The sequence below is a fragment of the Triticum aestivum genome, chromosome 3B, assembly GCF_018294505.1.
Source record: "Triticum aestivum cultivar Chinese Spring chromosome 3B, IWGSC CS RefSeq v2.1, whole genome shotgun sequence".
In the NCBI taxonomy this organism is placed as follows: Eukaryota; Viridiplantae; Streptophyta; class Magnoliopsida; order Poales; family Poaceae; genus Triticum; species Triticum aestivum.
Genome location: NC_057801.1, coordinates 236,731,852 through 236,755,220, shown reverse-complemented (window position 1 = coordinate 236,755,220; position 23,369 = coordinate 236,731,852). Strand labels below are relative to the sequence as shown.

The 23,369-nt window shown below is 47.5% G+C and overlaps 1 pseudogene; it reads left to right on the top strand.

The window, feature by feature from the left end:
• The first annotated feature begins 13,478 nt into the window (after positions 1 to 13,478).
• On the top strand, positions 13,479 to 14,353 carry LOC123065272 (uncharacterized; annotated as a pseudogene).
• Positions 14,354 to 23,369: the final 9,016 nt, after the last annotated feature.

The window sequence follows — 23,369 nt, the reverse complement described above, 5'->3', positions numbered from 1 at the left end:
TGCCACAAGTAGGTGGTACTATCATTACTATCTTTTGGCATGAACATGTGTAGCACTACGATCGAGATTTAATAAACCATTCATTTTAGGTGTAAGACCATTGAAGGTATTATTCAAATAAACAGAGTAACCATTATTCTCCTTAAATGAATAACCGTATTGCAATAGTCATAATCCAATCATGTCTATGCTCTACGCAAACACCAAATAACAATTATTCAGGTTTTAACACCAATCTCGATGGTAGAGGGAGCATGCGATGCTTGATCATATCAACATTGGAAACACTTCCAACATATATCGTCAGCTCACCTTTAGCTAGTCTTCGTTTATTCCGTAGCTTTTATTTCGAGTTACTAACACTTAGCAACCGAACCAGTATCTAATACCCTGGTGCTACTAGGAGTAGTAGTAAAGTACACATTAACACAATGTATATCCAATATACTTCTATCGACCTTGCCAGCCTTCTTATCTACCAAGTATCTAGGGTAATCCTGCTCCAGTGGTTGTTCCCCTTATTACAGAAGCACTTAGTCTCGGGTTTGGGTTCAACCTTGGGTTTCTTCACTAGAGCAGCAGCTGAATTGCCGTTTCACGAAGTATCCCTTCTTGCCCTTGCCCTTCTTGAAACTAGCGGTTTCACAAACCATCAACAATTGATGCTCCTTCTTGACTTCTACTTTCGCGGTGTCAAACAACGCGAATATCTCAAGGATCATCATATATGTCCCTGATATATTATAGTTCATCACGAAGCTCTAGCAGCTTGGTGGTAATGACTTCGGAGAAACATCACTATCTCATATGGAAGATCAACTCCCACTTGATTCAAGCGATTGTTGTACTCAGACAATCTGAGCACAAGGTCAACAATTGAGCTTTTCTCCTTAGTTTGTAGGCTAAGAAAATCGTCGGAGGTCTTATACCTCTTGACGTGGGCACGAGCCTGAAATCCCAATTTCAGCCCTCAAAACATCTCATATGTTTTGCGACGTTTCTAAAACCATCTTCGGTGCCTCAACTTTAAACCGTTTAACTGAACTATCACGTAGTTATCAAAACGTGTATGTCAGATGTTCGAAACATCCACAAACGACGTTTGGGGTTCAGCACACTGAGCGGTGCATTAAGGACATAAGCTTTCTACTGTCCGCATAATTGCTACTATCACCTTTCAACTATATTTTCTCTAGGAACATAACTAAAACAGTAGAACTATAGCGTGAACTACGACATAATTTGCAAAAGGTCTTTTGACTATGTTCAGGATAATTAAGTTCATCTTATGAACTCCCACTCAGATAGACATCCCTCTAGTCATCTAAGTGATTACATGATCCGAGTCAAACTAGGCCGTGTCCGATCATCACGTGAGACGGACTAGTCATCATCGGTGAACATCTTCATGTTGATCGTATCTTCTATACGACTCATGCTCGACCTTTCGGTCTCCGTGTTCCGAGGCCATGTCTGTACATGCTAGGCTCGTCAAGTTAACCCTAAGTGTTTTCGCTGTGTAAAACTGTCTTACACCCGTTGTATGTGAACGTAAGAATCTATCACACCCGATCATCACGTGGTGCTTCGAAACGACGAACTGTAGCAACGGTGCACAGTTAGGGGAGAACACTTCTTGAAATTTTAATGAGGGATCATCTTATTTACTACCGTCGTTCTAAGCAAACAAGATGCATAAACATGATAAACATCACATGCAATCAAATAGTGACATGATATGGCCAATATCATTTTTTTGCTCCTTTTGATCTCCATCTTCGGGGCTCCATGATCATCTTGTCACCGGCATGACACCATGATCTCCATCATCATGATCTCCATCATCGTGTCTTCATGAAGTTGTCACGCCAACGACTACTTCTACTTCTATGACTAACGCGTTTAGCAATAAAGTAAAGTAGTTTACATGGCGTTCTTCAATGACACGCAGGTCATACAAAAAATAAAGACAACTCCTATGGCTCCTGCCAGTTGTCATACTCATCGACATGCAAGTCGTGAATCCTATTACAAGAACATGATCAATCTCATACATCACATATATCATTCATCACATCATTTGGCCATATCACATCACATAGCATACCCTGCAAAAACAAGTTAGACGTCCTCTAATTGTTGTTGCATGTTTTACGTGGCTGCTATGGGTTTCTAGCAAGAACGTTTCTTACCTACGCATGAACCACAACGTGATATGCCAATTGCTATTTACCCTTCATAAGGACCCTTTTCATCGAATCCGATCCGACTAAAGTGGGAGAGACAGACACCCGCCAGCCACCTTATGCAACTAGTGCATGTTTGTCGGTGGAACCGGTCTCACGTAAGCGTACGTGTAAGGTTGGTCCGGGCCGCTTCATCCCACGATGCCGCCGAATCAAGATAAGACTAGTAACGGCAAGCATATTGAACAATATCGACGCCCACAACTACTTTGTGTTCTACTCGTGCAAAGAATCTACGCAATAGACCTAGCTCATGATGCCACTGTTGGGGAACGTAGCAGAAATTCAAAAAATTTCCTACGCGTCACCAAGATCTATCTATGGAGAGACCAGCAACAAGTAGAAAGAGAGTGCATCTACATACCCTTGTAGATCGCTAAGCGGAAGCGTTCAAGTGAACGGGGTTGATGGAGTCGTACTCGTCGTGATTCAGATCACCGATGATCCTAGTGCCGAACGGACGGCACCTCCGCGTTCAACACACGTACAGCCCGGTGACGTCTCCCATGCCTTGATCCAGCAAGGGGAGAGGGAGAGGTTGAGGAAGACTCCATCCAACAGCAGCACAACAGCGTGGTGGTGGTGGAGGAGCGTGGCAATCCTGCAGGGCTTCGCCGAGCACCTACGGGAGAGGACATGTGTCACGGGAGGGAGAGGGAGGCAACCAAAGGCCTTAGGTATGATTGCTCCTCCTTTTCCCCACTATATATAGGGCCAAGGGAGAGGGGAAGGGCGCAGCCTTGCCCCCTCCTCCAAGGAAGGGGTGCGGCTAAGGATGGGGAGGAGTCCATCCTCCCCAAGGCACCTCGGAGGTGCCTTCCCCTTTAAGGACTCTCCCCTTTTTCCTTTATCTTGGCGCATGGGCCTCTAGGGGCTGGTGTCCTTGGCCCATGTAGGCCAAGGCGCACCCCCTACAGCCCATGTGGCCCCCCCGGGGCAGGTGGCCCCACCCGGTGGGCCCCCGGGACCCTTCCGGTGGTCCCGGTACAATACCGATGACCCCGAAACTTGTCCTGATGGCCGAAATAGGACTTCCTATATATAAATCTTTACCTCCGGACCATTCCGGAACTCCTCGTGACGTCCGGGATCTCATCCGGGACTCCGAACAACATTCGGTAACCACATACAAGCTTCCTTTATAACCCTAGCGTCATCGAACCTTAAGTGTGTAGACCCTACGGGTTCGGGAGACATGCAGACATGACCGAGATGTTCTCCGGTCAATAACCAACAGCGGGATCTGGATACCCATGATGGCTCCCACATGTTCCACGATGATCTCATCGGATGAAACACGATGTCAAGGACTTAATCAATCCCGTATTCAATTCCCTTTGTCTAGCGGTATTTTACTTGCCCGAGATTCGATCGTCGGTATCAAATACCTTGTTCAATCTCGTTATCGGCAAGTCACTTTACTCGTTCCGTAACACATCATCCCGTGATCAAATCCTTGGTCACATTGCGCATATGATGATGTCCTACCGAGTGGGCCCAGAGATACCTCTCCGTTTACACGGAGTGACAAATCCCAGTCTCGATCCGCATAAAACAATAGATACTTTCGGAGATACCTGTAGTGCACCTTTATAGTCACCCAGTTACGTTGTGACGTTTGATACACCCAAAGCACTCCTACGGTATCCAGGAGTTACACGATCTCATGGTCAAAGGAAGAGATACTTGACATTGGCAAAGCTCTAGCAAATGAACTACACGATCTTTTGTGCTAGTCTTAGGATTGGGTCTTGTCCATCACATCATTCTCCTAATGATGTGATCCCGTTATCAACGACATCCAATGTCCATAGCCAGGAAACCATGACTATCTGTTGATCACAACGAGCTAGTCAACTAGAGGCTCACTAGGGACATATTGTGGTCTATGTATTCACACGTGTATTACGATTTCCGAATAATACAGTTATAGCATGAATAAAAGACAATTATCATGAACAAGGAAATATAATAATAATACTTTTATTATTGCCTCTAGGGCATATTTCCAACATCTTGATGAGCGGAAATCCTCGCCGACGCCTTGTCATGCAGCATGCTGTGCAGTTTGGGAGATGAGCGAAGACGATTCAGACGACCACAATATTGCGAAGATGGGAGGAGAACCATGTCCCACCGGGCGTGCCAATTTGTTTGACATGAGAAAAATCTTATTGTGCACTTCGGGAGAAGGGAAGAGCAGGAGTATGGATTTCTCTCATGCGCCGGGGAAAAAGAAAAAAAATGCAGGCGTGCCAGTGTACCGTGGCACACAGTGAAAACAAAGAGATGGGGACAGTATCTTATTAATCACAAGGATAACAAATACAATTCCCGATATGCGCTCCGTGGCCTACTAGCGCGGCCTGCCTAACTATGGCGATGTGCGGTCTCCTGGTTCCCGGGGCCTCGAAAAGCTCCCGGTTAATTACTCCCGCGGGTTGCTCCGCGAGATACCTCCGATTAAGCCGTGTGGTCGTCTTCGTCTTCTTCTCTTCACGTTCTCCATGCATGATGATGTTGGTGTGTGTGTGTGTGATGTGGGCGGCGGCAAAGCCCGTGTCCTCGTCAGTACACGTGCCACACAAAACATGGCTTTGTGTTGGCCACATAAGCCCTCGCCGTCGCGCCTCGTCGGTCTTGACAACATTGATGTAGTCGGTGTTGAAGTAGCATGGATCCTGCTTGGCTCGGACTTCTTGACGATATGCGACTTCGTCGGGGTACGCAAAGGGTTGCCTCGCGGGAGTATTGTTTTGTGGAGACCAGCGCCGGTGTAAAACCAACGCTCGCTCATATCGGCAATGCCGGTGTGGTTGGCACCTCGTCTCGGTTGGACGCCGAGTTTACGGCGGTCCGCCAAGAAAAAGGATGCCACCTCACATGGCCATAGAAAGGGGACCTGTACACCGGCGACGCCGTGGACCTGTACGCCGGAAGCTGTTCACCAATGACCTATGCGCCGTGATAGGTGTGTCTCACTTGATTGAACGCCAAGTCTATGGCAGTCCGTTTTGTCAAGGATGCCACTCGGCGAACTCGTGAAGAGATGTTGTAGAGGTTTCATTGTCTTGGGTGGGTGCTACACCGAAAGGGGACCCATACGCCGGGGACGCCATGGACCTGTACATCGAGTCCTATACGTCGAGGACCTGTCCGCCATGGTGGGTGCCTCGTCTCGGCTAAACGCCGTATTTGGTGGTTTACCGAGACAAGTAGCACGCCGAGACCTGTACGCGATGGTGGGTGCGCTTTCATAGGTGGGACCGGTCTCGGGCTGCATCGTCGTGAGCACCGGTTCCGCCACATCGTCCCCTCCAAGAAGCAAGGCGCGAGACCTGTCCGGGGCGCCATAGACCTGTCCACCGTGATCGTAACGTCATGGACCTGTGCACCGTGATCGTAACGCCATGGACCTGTGCACCGGAGAGACCTGTTCGTCATGGACTTTTCTCGGGCTACATCGTCGCGAGCTCCGGTTCCGCCATGTCGTCTTCTCTGGGAAGCAAGGCGTGAGACCTGTTCAGGGCACCATGGACCTGTGCACTAGTGACCTGTTCGCCGAGGACCGGTGCATCGGAGCCTGTACACCATGATTGGAACATCATGGACCTGTTCATCGAGACCTGTTCGCCATGATCTGTGCGTCGCGACCTGTTCGTCGGGGCCAGGTAGGCCGCCGTAGTGGAGCACCAGGGCTAGTGGTTGGGATGCGTCGTTGGCGAGCTCCGGCTGCTCCTGGGTCATCTTCAACCAAGAACACGACGCTTGAAGACGAAGAGCTTGGCATAGACATAGTCTGACGGTGTCGGTGTAGACTCCTGGTCCGGTGAAATCGCCTCCAACGACGACAGCGGGATCGGGTACATACTCTCCGTACTCTCCATGTATGGTGCATGCATGCTGGATGTGAGGAAGAAACAGAAGAAAGAAAAATTAGACAATCATCTCACCATAGGAGAACGTGAGCTTCATGTTCATGTTGTTGCCGCCGGGGTCCCTTGCACTTGTAGAAGCCGGCCGGATGGATGCGTGAGGTGATGTTGCGGCCGCGTGGGTTCTGGGCGTGCATGAGTTCTTCTTTCACGTGAGTTGTCCCTTCTGGGTGCCAAAGTCCTTGGTATTTATAGGGAGGAGTCAAACCCTTTGGGTCGCACGTTGACGCAAACCTTCCAATATTTGGGGTTTTCATCTTAAAACTTGCCTTTCTATGCCATCGTTATTCTTGCCCTGCAAGGCTGCAACACAAATCGTAACATACCTAGCTAGCTAGCTCCAGACCGAACGTGTGATTCTTCGGGAGATCAGAACATGCCATGTCCATGTATACCTGTTTAATAACACCAAAGGAAAATAATACGTAAAACCCATACATGTATCCAAACTAGCGTTTGTATTGATTCAGTTATAGACCAAAGGCAAGTTAACCAAGTATTGCACGAGTGTTTGGGTATACGTACACCGGCAAGCTTGCCGGCCGGCCGAGATACCCGAATATGTATATACGTATCAAGTCTAGGCAAAGCTAGCCACGTACATGCAAACTTTCTTTTTCTTGAACATGCATGCATAAGGTAAGTGCATATGATAATAAATCAAATCTCACATATAATACTCTTTCTTCCGATGAATAATGAGTCGCCCTCGGACATCTTCCTACAAGGCAAGTTCAGTTTCCAATTTTTATACAAGGAAGCTATATCCTCAACGCAGACCAAAGCTCCCGGTCGATGCTATTTCTTGACGCGTCCGACCAGGGCTCTTGCACGGATCTTGCCATGTAAACATCATATGAGCTCCTTTAAAGATGAGACCCTGGGCAGCGTCTCAAAGCACACAAATTCGCCCATTGTCGACGACACGTCCTATTGGAAGAAAAACAAAAGGTACACCTTCGTTACCTCTTCACAAGCCAATGCATTGCTTTACGTATGCACGTCTTGAATACATGCAAGCAAAACATGTGTTTCTTGGTCTCCTGCTAATTTTGTATTTGTTGTCTTCCCCCGTGTCATCAGGATACCATGGGAAAGAGGTCTGGGTGGAGTCGAGATGCTGATGGTTCGACGAGTGGTACTAAGAAAAGCAAAGGTGACTCGACTCCTCCCCCACCGCCGAGCAGGTCGAAAGGTAGCTCTAGCGGTGTGGAGTATACACGCTTGACGCCTCCGTTGCCGAGTGCACCACGGTCTTCGCGACATCAACCTAGCCGCAGCTCCAAAAATTCTGACAAGACGGTCCTCTCCCTTGACGCCGATGCTCCGCCACTAGGGAACCTGGAGGTAAAGAGAATAGTAATAATACCGGAAACACATAAAACTTGTATGAATGTATTTCTTCCTTTAATCCCGCGTATATCATGTGTGCCTGCAGGACAAGCTCGAAGATGTGTTGCCGCACGTGCCTATGAGTCGCGGTGTGGAGCGACTCCTAAACGAGGTGATGGAAGGCATGGACCCAGATGATCTGGTCACCAAATCGGCGCCTCCAGCTGGGTCTAGTTCGGCGGCGAAACACACATCACCATCAGCGAGTGATCCAGCTGCGAATTCTTCCACTGCGGCAGGGAACGATCTCATAGCCAAATCCACCTTCCTGGTGACAAAACCTGCTTCTCTAGCAACATCAACTGGGACCACTGAAGCAAATAAAAAAGGGTCACCAGGAGCTAACAACAACAAAAACGATGGGGTGATTGTAAATAGGCCAAGATCGTCTGCTTTGGTACGTGTATACTACCCCAGCCCTCTTGCATATTCTGTCTATCTTTTTTATATGCTCTCTTGACTCTCTTTTTTTTTCAGATGTCACAAAGAAGTCAACTAAATTAGAAGACTTCAACTCCCCTCAAGCAAAGGAGCTCCAGGCAATACTTGAGAGACACCAGAACATCCTTGCCGGAGAAAGTACTTTACTGGAGAAGCTCAAAGTCCCTCTAGCTAACAACATCTCAACGCCAAGCCTTGTCCTCCCGCCCGGAACAGCAGCAAAGTATATCTTCATAGGACTCAAAGATATACAAGAGGCGTTAAGGGAGCAGCCGATCAATGAGGAGCTAACCATAACTAGAATAGAGTTTGTGATAAGTATGTGGAAGATCCCGTATGCAAACGAGGTCCTGCCAGACCTTGAGATTCTGACTCGCCATCTTGAAGCAGTGGTGGATCGTCTGGGCGGAAAGGGTGGTCTTGCCACCTCCCACACATCAGCACCCGTGCCGGCGCAAGTGTCGTCTCTGCTGGAGAAACTTGATGCAGCTCATGCGGGGATTACTCAAGGACTTCGCCGCCTCGAGAAGGAAGGACCGCGCCTAGAGGGACGCCTTGCCGACCTTGCCTCCATTTGCAACAGACAAAAGAAGTTGGCTGAAGAACATCAGACACTTGCCGGCAAACATCAACAGCTTGCCGAGGAGTACAAGGCCCTTTGCGAGAAGGAAACCGAGATGGCGGCACTGGCTGAAAAGCGCATAGGCATCCTAGCTGACATGATGAATTCTAGCTCCCACCATCTTGAAGCTCACGAGGATGCCATCCGGACTTCTTCGAAGGTGGCCGAGTCGTACGAAAGACACCGTGCTGAGGCGACTGCCTTCCTGGCCGCCGGGGGAACACTTCCGGAGATCGCTACAGTCCTCGCGTACAAAGCTCCCGAGTGAGGGAGCGGACTAGAGATCATGGTCTGCTCTGCAAAAGCTGCACTTAGTTCAAATAGATTCTATCTTAGTTAAATATAATTTGTCTTAGCTCATCCAGAACAAAGTTTGATTAGTCCCAGTGAACTTTTGTATCATCGATCAATAAAATGATAGCTTTTGTGATATATCTCATTTTTTAACTTTTACTCGCCGGGTCTTTGCTTCGTACTGGCCATGGAGCTGCGTTGTATCAGCTTCCAACAACGATGAGGCTGCAGTCCTTCCGGCTTGTTGGACTCCACCAATGCTTGATGTAACAGCTTCGACTTGTCTTACACCAGCCGCGACACTTTCGAATGCACATCTAGACCTAAAAAATATAACCATCAATCTATCATATGTGCGGGTGTTCATATGCTTATTTGTATGTCCGTCGTTGCGGCCGCCACGTATAACCGAGGCATCTATTTCCGCTGTACATATTGCCGCCCTCATGCATGCATGTAGGTACGTAGGCAAAATTACCATGCACCACGTACAAGATTCAATCAAGAGATTAACTATTTTGTGCATGCACTAGTCCACCATGTGTGTACATATACTTTTCCCTGTTTATCCTGCACTCCCGAAAATTCCTCTCCTTTTTAGTACAAAACTTCGTCAAACACTCAAATAAAGAGAAAGTGAAATAAAAACTTGAAACGAAAATTTCGTCACGATTAGAACAAAAGTTGCACTTTTTATAATATGTAAGAAGAAACGTATAGTAGTGAAATTTTTATAATCTAATATAATGTATACATGTAGTACTTGCGTGCATATATTTACACACACTCAACATCCAAAAAAACATAAAGAAAAAAGGAAAACACATAAAAACAGAAAATTGAAATACAAAAATAAAACAAAAATACCCACAAAATAAAGAATAAATTAATGGCATTGGCATTACCATTTAAGAACAAATAAAATAGGAAAAAGAATCTAAAACAAGCGCTGACAAAAATTGCACGAATATACATAAAAATTGCGCATTTTATAAATATGCCAGAGCAAGCAGATAAAAGTGGAACTTTTGCAAAAAAAAATCTATGAACAAATAAATAGTGTCATTGGTATTAACCTTAAAGTAGAATGATAATGAAGTAATGACTAAAACAATATCAAATGATTTTTCTGAAAAAGAATGAATTAGTTGCGTTGGTATTTCTTTTAAGAAGAGAAAATTCTTTTTAAAGAAAAACTTGCGCACAACTTTGTACCGAAATTGCACTTTATCATAATACTAAAAATAATCATATAATCATGAAATTTTGGCACATATTATATAGTATTTGTATGTATATAATTACACTCAGCCAAAAACCTACAAAAACAAAACTAACCAATAAAGGAAAGGAGAAAATAAAAGAAAAACACAACCCAGAAGGGCAAAAACGAGTCCAAGAAGCAATTCGGCTGACCCAAACAAGGGGTCAAACGATTGGCGATTCCTATTTAGCGCTGCAGGCGCCAGTTTGTGTACATTTTGCAAACTGGCGCCTGCAGGCGTCCGCGCTGGGCCGGCCCAACTTAGCTTTGTAAGGCGCAAAAAAATTGGCGCACGCACAGAGTATCGATCCCGGGGAGGTCCTAGTCGGCGCTGTAGGCGCCCGTTGGACAAGTGGCGCCTACAGCGCCCAGGAGCGGACCGCGGCCCAATTAAAACATCGCTCACTATCTGCTCTCAAAAACTGATTCTCAAAAAAAAAAATCTGCTCTCAAATACGGCAGTAAAAAAATCTATCATACTCCTGCAGCGATTCGTGAGTGCTGGGGTTCGAACTCCAAGCACAAGGTTTGATAGCAGTCCCTCATAACCACCTGGTCATGATCATTCCGTTGACCACAAATAGGAAACACGCCTATTTGACCCTTTCTACAGTTAACACATATTATAAATATCCAGTGTAAATTATTTTAAAAAGAAAAGTATAAATTCGAAACAGAATTCTATAAAAATACCGAAAACCGGTATGAATTTGAGAAAAAGGTTCATAGAAATTCAAAAGAGTCCATCGCTTTTAAAAAAGTTCATCGAATTTGAAAGGTAGTTCATCATCTCGAGAAAAAGTTCATAAATTTTCAAAAAGTTCATCGATTTTGAAAACAAATTCGAAAATTTCGAAAAAAGTTCATCGATTTTAAAAAGAGTTCATTGACTTCAAAAATAAGTTCATCAAATTTGAAAAATGTTCATCATCTCGAGAAAAAGTTCACAAAAATTTAAAAAGTACAACAATTTTGAAAACAAAAACTCAAATTTCGAAAAAGAGTTCATCGTTTCTGAAAAAAGTTCATTGGCTTAAAAAATAAGTTCATCAAATTTGAAAAAAGTTCATTGATTTGGAAAAAAGTACATCAAATTTGAAAAAAGTTCATCTATTTTTAAAAAAAGTTCATCAAAATTTAAAAAGTTCATTGAAACTGAAAAGAGTTCATGGTTTTTCAAAAAAAATTGAAAAGTTCATAGAATTTGAAAAAAGTTCATTGACTTGAATAAAAAAGTAGTCAATTTTGAGAAAAAAGTTCATCCATTTTAAGAAAAGTTCACTAATTTGAAAGAAACCATCAAACCAGGAATGAAAAAAAAAGGGGGAAAACAGAAACAGAAAAAAGGAAAAAAGGAAAAAAGGCAAGAAGAAATAAGAAATGTGGGAAGAAGAAGATATCACATCGTGTATGTTGGCGCGGTGGTTATTGCCGCGTGGTTCGATCCATGACGTCCTGAGTTCGGTTCTCATCACGCGCGCATGTACTCTTTTTTGCGTTTCCACAGAAAAACGGGGCGCGATATGGGCCGGCCCGCGAGTAGCTGCTGCAGGCGCCGGTTAGCAAAAACAGTAGGAACCGGCGCCTGCAGCGCCAAATAGGAAATCCCTCGATCCCGTGACCTCCGGTTTGGTGGAATAATGCGCTAACCACTAGGCCAATTAGACAGATTCGGTAGTTTCAATCCTTTCAGTTGTTTTCTTTGCTCCCTCAAAAAAACATTATTTTTTTGCTCCTCTTTTCCTTTTTTCCATTTTTCTTCTTCTTTATATGATGAGTTTTTCTTCAAATTTCTGAAGTTTTTTCAATTAATGATGAACTTTTTTCTTCAAATCGATGAACTTTTTCATTTTTCGATGTAATGTTTTTGAAAATCATGAACTTTTTTTTTCTAATTTGATGAACTTTTTTTCATTTTGGATGAACTATTTCCAAACTCGATGAACTTTTTTCAAATCCGATGAACTTCTTTCGGATTCAATGAACTATTTTCATATCCGATGAACTTTATTTCAAATCTGATGAACTTGTTTCCAATTCAATGAACCTTTTTCATATTCGATGAACTTTTTTTAAAATTGATGATTTTTTTAAACTCATAAACTCTTTTTGAGTTTACCAAATATATTGAATATTTTTTGTATAAAATGAACTTTTTTGAACTCGTGAACTTTTTTGATTTTGGTGAACTTTTTTTTGAATGCGCGAACTGTTTTTGCATGTTCGTGAACTTCATTTGAAATATGTGAACATGTTTTGAAATAATTGAAACATCTAAACGTTATGTGATAAATAGCATATCGACTAAGCGTGTAAGTTGTCACTTGTAGCTGTAGTTGGTCGAGTGGTCAAAGCCGCTGAACGTAAGCGTGTTGACGCGAGATCGAATCCCGTGCGCAGCAATTTTTTGCGGGGTTTTTTTCGCCGTGCGCCGTCGTGGGCCGGCCCACCCAGAGGTTGTTGCGAGCGCCAGTTACGTTGCGCGGCGCTGAAGGCGCTGACTAGGAGCTCCCCAAACGATTCCACACAGCCCAACTCACCCCCAAAATGACACAGAAAAAAAAAAGAAAACATCACACATCTCAAAGCAGAATTGGGTGGCCACAAAATCGATTGACTAGGAGCTCCCCAAACGATTCCACACAGCCCAACTCACCCCCAAAATGACACAGAAAAAAAAAAGAAAACATTACACATCTCAAAGCAGAATCGAGTGGCCACAAAATCGATTGACCCAAATAAGAATTTTCAGCTGACTGATATATAGCTAAAGTGGCGTCGTCCACCCATGACCCATGGGTCAAGTCTAGTCAACCAACCTCCTTCTCTTTTTAGTGCCGCCCGCGTTTACTTACCAACTGCTCGTGGGGTCAGGTTTATTTCCAAAAGATGTATGTATGTGTGCGCGCGCTAACCAGATAGTCAAGCAAGACAAGCACAGCTAGTGGATCATCGACGGAAGATATCAACTTTCTATCGAGGTGATGGTACCTAGCACGCGTCGCAAACTTACAAGGCAATACGATCACCCGCAACAACCCAAGAAAAATCCACACGGCCGGCGATCGATGGGCAGACAATGCGATATACTAAAAGTAGTACAAAGTTGTACGAGAACACACTGTTGGCGACGTCCCTTCATCGATATTTCAAGCCTTCCTCGTCACCGTCGCCATCGTCACGACAAGTTGCAAGTCACCCCCTTCCCTTCCTCCCGCCTCCGCCATATATGCCTCCACGCCTCCTCCTCGCCCTTCTCATCTCATCATCGATCATTCCTAGCAAGGTCACCCTCCCTCGATAAAACTAAAGTCTCTCGTCTCCCTCAAGAGAAACACAAGGCTCTCTACCTCTACGCCTCCGAGCTCTACTCCGGCCTCTACATCCATCTCTAATGGAGGACCACGCGTACGACCACAGCAGCGGTGGCATGAGCCCGTCGACGGCGCCTGTGCAGCAGCGCAGGGGGCCCTCGCGCCACGCGACGGTGCCCAGGGCCGCCACAACGCGACCGGCGATAAGGATCATCCACATCATCGCGCCGGAGATCATCAAGACCGACGCCGCCAACTTCCGGGACCTCGTGCAGCGCCTCACCGGGAGGCACCACCACCAGACCGCCGATGCCAGGGCGGACGACGATGACAACAGCAAGGCAGTGACGGTGGGCGTGGCGCCAACGCCGCCGTCCCCATTAGAGGAGAAGCCACAGCCGCAGAAGAAAGGCTAGCCGACGATTTCGTTGTGCAACAGGAGAACGGGAGGAGGAAGAAGATCAAGTGCGAGGTGGTGAACGTGGAGGAAGGAGGGTTCGGCTGCGGCGTCGGCGGTGATCTCGATTTCAGCGAGCTGTGGATGGATCTCAACCCCGGGGGATTCCTGAGCTTCTTGGAGGAGGACGTCTTCCAGGGGATGATAGCTCCGGATTTGCTGCAGCAGCCTCAGGGGGCACCGACACCGAGGATGGATTTGGTTGGCGAAATGTGCGCCTCCTGTCTAGCTTAGTTTGTTAGCTAGAGCTGTTCTTGTGACCCTTTTCTTGTTTTTGTGAGGATTTTTTGCACTTTGGTTGAGAGAACTTGATTCTTTTCTCTCCTCCCTTTGTCTAATGAACATAATTTCAGTGGTCTTGGAAGAACTTGCACCCATGCATGGTTGCAAATACTCCCTCTATTCATAAATATTTGTCTTTTTAGAGATTTCAACAAGTGACTACGTACGAAGCAAAATGAGTGAATCCAAACTTTAAAATATGTCTACATACATCCGTATGTGGTAGTCCATTTGAAATCTCTAAAAAGACAAATATTTAGGAACGGAGGGAGTACTATTGATTATGTAAGCTCCGCTGCTGGTTTGATAATCAATTATCATTCAAGGAATGATCAGTTTGGGTGCCTACATTTGTTTTTAGTCTCTATCAGAAATGTAAATAATTGTTCTATCTTGATAGTGCCATGTGGAGAACAATCAGAACAGTGATGGTTTCAAAACTCCATCGGAACCGGTGCACTTCTATTTCCAAACAGGGCCGGTCCTCTGTGTGTGTGTGTGCGGGGGGGGGGGGGGGGGGGGGGGGGGGGGGGCGAACGGGGCGGCCGCCCCGGGCCCCTCCCGAGTATACGTACGTTAATACGTACAGGTCTTGGGGGGGCAAATCAATCAGCGCCTGGCTCTTTTGTTTTTTATTTTGATTAAATCTCGGCGCCTCGCTCAGCTTCTGCGTGCTAGCTAGCCTAGGAAAGTAAACAGATTTGGTGAGCCTGGCCCATATTCGCACCGTCGCACGTACTCACGTGGAGACCGGAGAGAAAAGGAATCGTTCCATTGATTTCCTGTAACTTTGGATCGGTCGTTCCCTGCCTTTTCTGCTCTTTCGCTGTACGTGTTCGTCTAATCGCATCGACTCTGTGACTGTCTCTGCCTCCTCACGAACGACGCCAGGACTGCGGCAGGTACATCTGATCGCGCCCTCTTCGTCTCTTCCCTCGCATGATCTTCGTCCTATTTCTTTTCTTTCTCATCCCTGATTCCTAATTTCTCGATCGATTGACAGATTGACATATTAACACGGCATTGTTTTTAGGGCGCTCAAATCATTGCGTCCACTTTGCCAGATTAGATTATATAGAGAAGGTATTATTCCATGCCCTAGCAAATTCTCATTATGTTAGATGATCTTCTGCACTTAATCTAATGTATTAATTAACTTTGCGGTAGTTTTAAAAGCTAATTGTTCTTTTCAATTTCAGCAGGGTCATGTCGAGTTCAGGTAGAAAGTATACATCCAGAAGTCATAAAAGGAAAAAGAAGGAGGCAGATGAAGAGAAAGAAGCATTGAGCGGATCTCTTTTTAAATATTATAAGAGCGATACGAGCACGCCAAGAAATCCAGACGAGTTGGCGATAGTTCTTGCGGGTGACCAAACTAATGGCAATCAAGAAGATGATGGTCATACTCCTACAAAAGGCAATGTTGACGTCAACATGGATGATAGCAATGTGAGTAATCATGAGCCCATATTTAATTCATATGCGGTAGAATCTACTAGTGTTGATGAGGAACAAGTTAGTGTGGATATTTATGACCCAAGCAATTGGGGTAATCTTGATAACAAAGCGAGGGACATATTAGTGGAAAAGGGGCCTAAAATGGAAGAAGAAAACAATAAATATCCTTTGGATGAAAATTCAAGACATTTTTCATATAGCCATTACTCCAGAAAGATGAGCAATGGAGAGGTGCGTGATAGGAAATGGTTAGTTTTCTCAAAACACACAAAGAAAGTGTTTTGTTTTCGCTATAAGCTTTTCAATTATGATAAATGCAAGAGTACAATGGGGAATGATGGGTTTTGTGATTGGAGGCATATTAATGAGAGACTGAAAAAGAGCACGAAGCTAGTGATTTTGCATCTCAGAATGTTAGGAGAAATTTTTGAAGCTATATGTAATACATTATGTGATATGCACAATCATTTTGGATGCACTTTCTTTGATACAAATTGTATGTACATACGATGATTATTAATAGGCATTTATACTAAGGGCCCCCAAGGGCCCCGGATTGTCGTTTCGCCCCGGGCCCCCAAAATCTTAAGACCGGCCCTGTTTCCAAATTGTAGTTGAGTTGGAATTTCATAATCATTCCAAGTACCCTTGTTTTGGAAGGAAAACCATACTCAAACTGAATAATACTTTCCTCTGTTTGCTTAATTCCATCAATTCAGTAGCTACACCAGACAAAGGATGCTCCGATAAGTGATATATCTGTTTTTCTGTTTAATAATTGCAAAATGATGTGGACAACCAGGTGTGTGTATGTGACTATGAAAAGATGTGTATTACCTTGACGGGAATAACTCTATTTTTATACCAGCATTGTCTTTAATAGTCGGGTTGTGTGTTGTCATGAGCAATATGCAGAGGCGTAAGCACACTGGCAGAAAATGATGCTTGCGGTATGCTAATCCGTATAGGTAACTTGTCTAGCAAATACTCCCTCCGTTCCTAGATATAATTCTCTGTAGAAATTTCACTAAGTGGACTACATACGGAGCAAAATAGATGAATATATATTTAAAATGCATTTATATACATCCGTATGTGGTTCACAGTGAAATTTCTACAAAGACTTATATTTAGGAACTGAGGGAGTACTTGCTTGTTCTGGCATCTTAAACAAGATCCAGTGGTTCTTTTTTAATAATTTCTTCTCAATTTTGGAACAATCACACATAATAGTACTACTGATCTAAGATGTGGTACTTCTGTGCTTCAGAAAAGAAAGATGTACCAAAGGGTAACACTAAAATTCAGATCCAGATATGGGTAGGCCTGGACACGAGCCGAGCCGAGCCGAGTCGAGTTCAGACCGAGCCAGCCTTTGGCTCACCTAAAGCGAGCCGAGCTCGGCTCGGCTCGTTCGTTGAACGAGCCTGTTTCTGGTGGCTCGGCTCGTTTTGCCTTTGGCTCGGTCCAGCCCGAGCAGCTCGTGTGTCACACGCCTCTGTAGTATGTGCTTGCATTCGTCGGGGCGGCGGATGCTTGGCTAGCCAGGAAATGCAGCGGCCGATGCGGCGATGACAGGGCGCGTCTGCCGTCGGTGCCGAGAGTGCCGTCCAGTGTCGGGCGCGGCGAGGACGACGACGGCATCCGGCATGGCGAGGACGACGACGGCTACACTCTACACAATCAAGCAGAAGCATTCATCCATCCATCCCTCCATCGCATGTACGCAGGTGCAGTGCAACCATGCAGGTAGGACTCCTACATGCAGGGGAGCATGTATGTCGTCTGCCGTCCGTGCGCTCGTGCAGGGGAGCGCGAGAGTGCCGAGCATGTGCGCGCCCAGCCATAGGGATGGGAAGAAAGGAGAGTACCTGCTCGTCAGGTTCGGCAAGAAACCAGGGAAGGCGCGTCCGCCGGCGTTCGGTGTGGTGAGGAAAGGCCGCCGCCCCGTTGCCATCGGTCCACTTTTTGCGCCGCGGCAAGGTGAGGGATGAGATAGCGCCGACCAAAGGAAGGGAAGGGCTCGTGCCCTAATGCCAGAACGGCCGATGGGAACTGGGCTGGGCCTCGAGCGAGTCACCGAGTTGGACCAGGCGAAACTCGGCTCGGCTCGGTCGGGAATCGGGCCTCTTTTCACAATTGGGCTCGCTCGTTTATTGTATCGGGCCGAGCTGTAACGGGCCGAGCTGGAGCGAGCTTCGGGCCGAGCCGAAAAGCTCGCTCGGACGTCCAGTCCTAGATATGGGTGCCCAAATTTAGTTGACTATTAGCTTTTATTCATAGCTCCTTGTCAAATGTCAATCAATGGCCAAAGACTCAAGGACATATCCAGTACTGTACTCATCTACGATTCATCTTATCCCAGTGATAAAAATCCTAGGATATTATGCGCAATGAGCAACCTTTGATCTCACTTTCAGCCCTTAAATGCATGGAAGAAGTTTCTCCGTGCGTTAAGTAGATTAGTGCCTGTAGAAGGTTATGATTGCACGATGTATTGCTTTTCATGCATAGGCACGTATATATGATGTACAAAGGTGGGCCACGGACCTTAACTATACATGGAACTAAGAGGCGGGCCCAATACACAATATACACATAACACATATACTCAACACCCCCCCCCCCCCCCGCGCGCAGTCGAAGCGGCACCGCAGCTGACGCAAAGACTGGACCGGAACTCCTCAAATGACGCCATAGGCAAGCCCTTGGTCATGATATCGGTAAATTGTTGGGAAGTAGGGACGTGTAAAACACAAATATGGCCAAGGGCCACCTGTTCCCGAACAAAATAAATATTCAACTCAATATGCTTGGTCCGTCGATGATGCACCGGGTTAGCGGAGAGGTAGACCGCCGAGACGTTGTCGCAGTAGACCACCGTGCCACGGTCAACAGGGCAAGAGAGCTCCTGAAGCAGCTGGTGAAGCCACGAACACTCGGCGACGGCATTGGCCACCGCACGATACTCAGCCTCAGCACTGGAACGAGAGACCGTAGGCTGCCGCTTGGACGACCAAGAGATAAGTGATGGTCCAAGGTAGACACAATAGCCCGAAGTGGAGCGACGAGTGTCAAGGCAGCCCGCCCAGTCTGCATCGAAGTAGGCGGTGAGGGCGATGTCGGCGGAAGCGTGAAGCGTGACGCCAAGATCCATAGTGCCAAAAATATAGCGGAGAATCCGCTTGACGGCAGCCCAGTGAACGTCTCGAGGAGCATGCATATGAAGACACACCTGCTACACGGCATACTGGAGAGCACCAATGATAGACCGATAGAAAGCAGCATCCGAAGCAGGAGAACCATTCGTGGCAGAAAGCTTGGCCTTCGTATCAACAGGTGTAGCGGCGGGCTTGCAGTTAAGCAAGCAGGCGCACTCCAGGAGCTCATGGGCGTACTTCCGCTGATGAAGAAAGAAGCCATCCGGACGGCGCACCACCTCGACACCGAGGAAGTAGTGCAAAGGACCCAACTCCTTGATGGCGAACTCAGCGCAAAGACGAGCCGTGAGCTGACCGAGGAGACCAGTCGTACATGCCATCAGGATGATGTCATCGACATAGAGAAGCAAGTAGGCCGTGCCATAGCCCTGATGATAAGCGAAGAGCGAGGCGTCCGAGCGAGTGGAGCGGAACCCAAGCTGGTGGAGAAACACCGCGATGCGTTGGTACCAAGCACGCGGAGCCTGCTTGAGTCCGTACAAGGACTGCAAAAGCAAGCACACATGGTCGGGAAGCGCCGGGTTAACAAACCCGGTGGGCTGTTGGCAGAAGACCTGCTCCTCGAGGTGACCATGGAGGAAGGCATTGGAGACGTCCATCTAGTGCACTGGCCAAGCACGATAGACCGCAAGGTGGAGAACCGTGCATATCTTGCCGGGCTTGATGACCGGAGCGAAGGTGTCGGTGAAGTCGATGCCAGCACGCTGTCGGAAGCCACGAACGACGCAACACGCTTTATAGCGATCAAGGGTACCATCAGGACGGAGCTTGTGTTTAAATACCCACTTCCTGGTCATCACGTTGGGCTGCTGGGGACGGGGATTAAGCTGCCATGTCCGGTTGCGCAATAGGGCATCAAACTCTTCTTGCATCGCAGCCATCCAGAGCGGGTCACGAAGAGTGGCTCAAACGGAGGACGGCAACGGCGACGGCTCAGAGGTGGACGCCGCATGGACATAGTCATCTAAGGCATAGCGCGAGCTCGGGCGAAAAATGCCCGTACGGGGGCGGGTGACCGGACCGGCCATGGGCGCCGGGGGCCCCGAGGTCGCCTAGGGGCCGTGGGGCCGGGGCTGGGGGCGCCGAGGGGGCCGAGGGCGTCGAGGGGGCCGCGGGCGCCAACTTCAGGGGCGCACCTCAAAGCCAGGGGCGGGCCAAGAGTGGCGCGCGAGCGCCCTGGGAGAGGCGTCAAGGAGCCCGCGTCACCGGTGGCGGGAGGGACGGCCGGGGGTACCTACTGAAATGGAAACACATGCTCATCAAAGTAAACATGTCGGGAAGTGAACACACGGTGGGAGACGTGATCGTAGCACCGATATCCCTTGGAGTTAGAGGGGTAGCCGATGAAGATGCAAGCGACAGAACGAGGTGCGAGTTTGTGAGGAGTGGAGTCGGCAGTGCTAGGATAGCAAAGGCACCCGAAAATACACAAGCCATCATAAGATGGGGGTGTACCGAAGAGAAGATGGTGAGGTGCATAGTTCCACCGTGGGTAGCAGGGGCGAAGGTTAAGGAGAAGTGAAGCAGTAGCGAGTGCGTTCGACCAGAAGCGAGGCGGCACATTAGCATGGAATATGAGCGTGCGAACGCAGCCGTTCAGAGTGCGAAGGACGTGTTCGGCTCGACCGTTCTGCTGTGAAGTATATGGGCATGTGAGACGAAAAACTGTGTCGTGGTGTGACAGAGAAGTGCGGAAAGCAAGGTTGTTGAACTCTTTTCCATTGTCGGTCTAAAGAGCAAGGATGGGACGCCCAAACTGCGTGCTGACATAGGAGTAAAAAGCCGTCAAAGTGGAGAGTGCATCCGACTTCCGTCATAAAGGAAATGTCCACACATAGTGAGAATAATCATCAAGGATAACCAGATAATATAAATAGCCCGAGTTACTAGGAACCGGAGAGGTCCACACATCGCTATGAATCAACTGAAAAGGAAAAGAAGCTATGGTGGTGGAGTTATTAAACGGGGGGAAACATGTTTGCCGACACGACATGCATGGCAGGTGTGATCCTCTATCTTATTACAACTGAAACTGAAACTCCCAAGAATATGACGAAGTGTGACAGGGTTGGGATGACCAGACGAGCGTACCAGAGATCGACGCCGGCAGAGAGAGCAACCGGTGCGATGGTGGAGGTGGACGATGGATGCACCAGATAGAGCTCGTCAAGGCTGTCACATCGGTGAAAATACCATCCTGGTTCGAGCGTCCTTGACACAAAAACCAAGCTCGTCAAATTCAACAGTAACAGCATTTTCACGAGTTAAACAACAAACGGAAACAAGGTTCTTAATAAGATGAGGTGGCACAAGTATGTTGGACAAAGTAATAGGCATGGAATTAGAAGGAAAAGAAGTGTGCCCGACATGTGTAATAGGGAGTGTGGAACCCTCGCCGACAATGATGCGGCGATCGGTGGTGACGGGAGTGAAGGAGGCAAGATTACTAGGATGAGCAAACATGTGAGCCATAGCCCCAGTTGTTCGTCACAGGCGCGGTGTGCAGCGCGGCGAGGAGCGTCGAATCCCAAGGCACCGGCGGCAGGGCCGGTGAGGGCGGCGGCAGGGCCGCAGGGAGACCGTAGGCGCCGCTCAGCTGTGGCGGTGGGTATTCTACGTACGGCTACAAAGCCATGTAGTACGCCTGATGCGCCGGAGGGCACGGCACGGGAAGGGTCGGTGCAGGAGCCCGTGGAACTGTAATGGTGTTGGCATGAATAACACCGGTCCACGGGTTGTAGCCGGAGAGGGCAGCTGGAACTGCTGCTGCTAATGGGGCTGGCTGACGCCCTGTGGCTGCTGCTGCTGACCGCCGCGGCAGCCCCCACCGCGACGTTCGGCGGGAGGGGCGGGCGGACCATAGGTCAGCGGAAGCCACCGGGTACAGCAGCGACGACGAGAAGGGCGCCGGGTGGCGCGGCGGCGGGGGCGCGGCCGGGGCGGCCGGAGGCGCCAAGGGCCCGCCATGGGTGGTGCCGGCGGCAAGGGCGGTGTGGATGGCCCGTGCCTTCACCTGCTTCATCCGCCGCTCCTCCAAGCGGAGGTACGCAACGAACTTGCCGAAGGATGGGTTGGGGATGAGGTTGAGGTTCGCCGCGGCGTTGCCGAAGTCCTTGTTGAGCCCGGCAGTGAGCGTGTGATGACCCACAAGTATAGGGGATCTATCGTAGTCCTTTCGATAAGTAAGAGTGTCGAACCCAACGAGGAGCAGAAGGAAATGATAAGCGGTTTTCACTAAGATTTTCTCTGCAAGCACTGAAATAGTAGGTGATAGATAGTTTTGTGGTAAGATAAATAGTACGAGCAAAAGTAAGTAAAGTAAATAAAGTGCAGAAAGGTGGTCCAATCCTTTATGTAGCAAAGGATAAGCCTGGACAAATTCTAATAATGAAGAAGGAGCTCCCGAGGACACATTGGGAATTATCGTCAAGCTAGTTTTCATCACGTTCATAAGATTCGCGTTCGGTACTTTGATAATTTGATATGTGGGTGGACCGGCACTTGGGTACTGCCCTAACATGGACAAGCATCCCACTTATGATTAACCCCTATTGCAAGCATCTGCAACTACAAAAAGGAGTATTAAGGTAAACCTAACCACAACATTAAACATATGGGTCCATATCAACCCCTAACGAAGCAACGCATAAACTAGGGTTTAAGCTTCTGTCACTCTAGCAACCCATCATCTACTTATTACTTCCCTATGCCTTCCTCTAGGCCCAAATAATGGTGAAGTGTCATGTAGTCGACGTTCACATAACACCACTAGAGGAAAGACAACATACATCTCATCAAAATATCGAACGAATACCAAATTCACATGACTACTAATAGCAAGACTTCACCCATGTCCTCAGGAACAAACGTAACTACTCACAAAGCATATTCATGTTCATAATCAGAGGAGTAATAATATGCATAAAGGATCTGAACATATGATCTTCCACCAAGTAAACCAATTAGCATCAACTACAAGGAGTAATCAACACTACTAGCAATCCACAGGTACCAATTTGTGGTTTTGATACAAAATTGGATACAAGAGATGAACTAGGGTTTTGAGAGGAGATGGTGCTGGTGAAGATGTTGATGGAGATTGACCCCCTCTCGATGAGAGAATCGTTGGTGATGACGTTGGTGATGATTTCCCCCTCCCAGAGGGAAGTGTCCCCGGCAGAACAGCTCCGCCAGAGCCCTAGATTGATTCCGCCAAGGTTCCGCCTCGTGGCGGCGGAGTTTCGTCCCGTAAGCTTGCCCACGATTTTTTTCCAGGACAAAACCCTTCATATAGCAGAAGGTGGACGCCGGAGGCCCATCAGGGGGCCCAGGAGATAGGGGGCCGCGCCCTACAGGGGGGCGCGCCCCTGTCTCCTGGACAGGGTGTGGGCCCCCTGGCCTATTTCTTTCGCTCATAAATTCTTATTAAATTCAAAAAGTGGT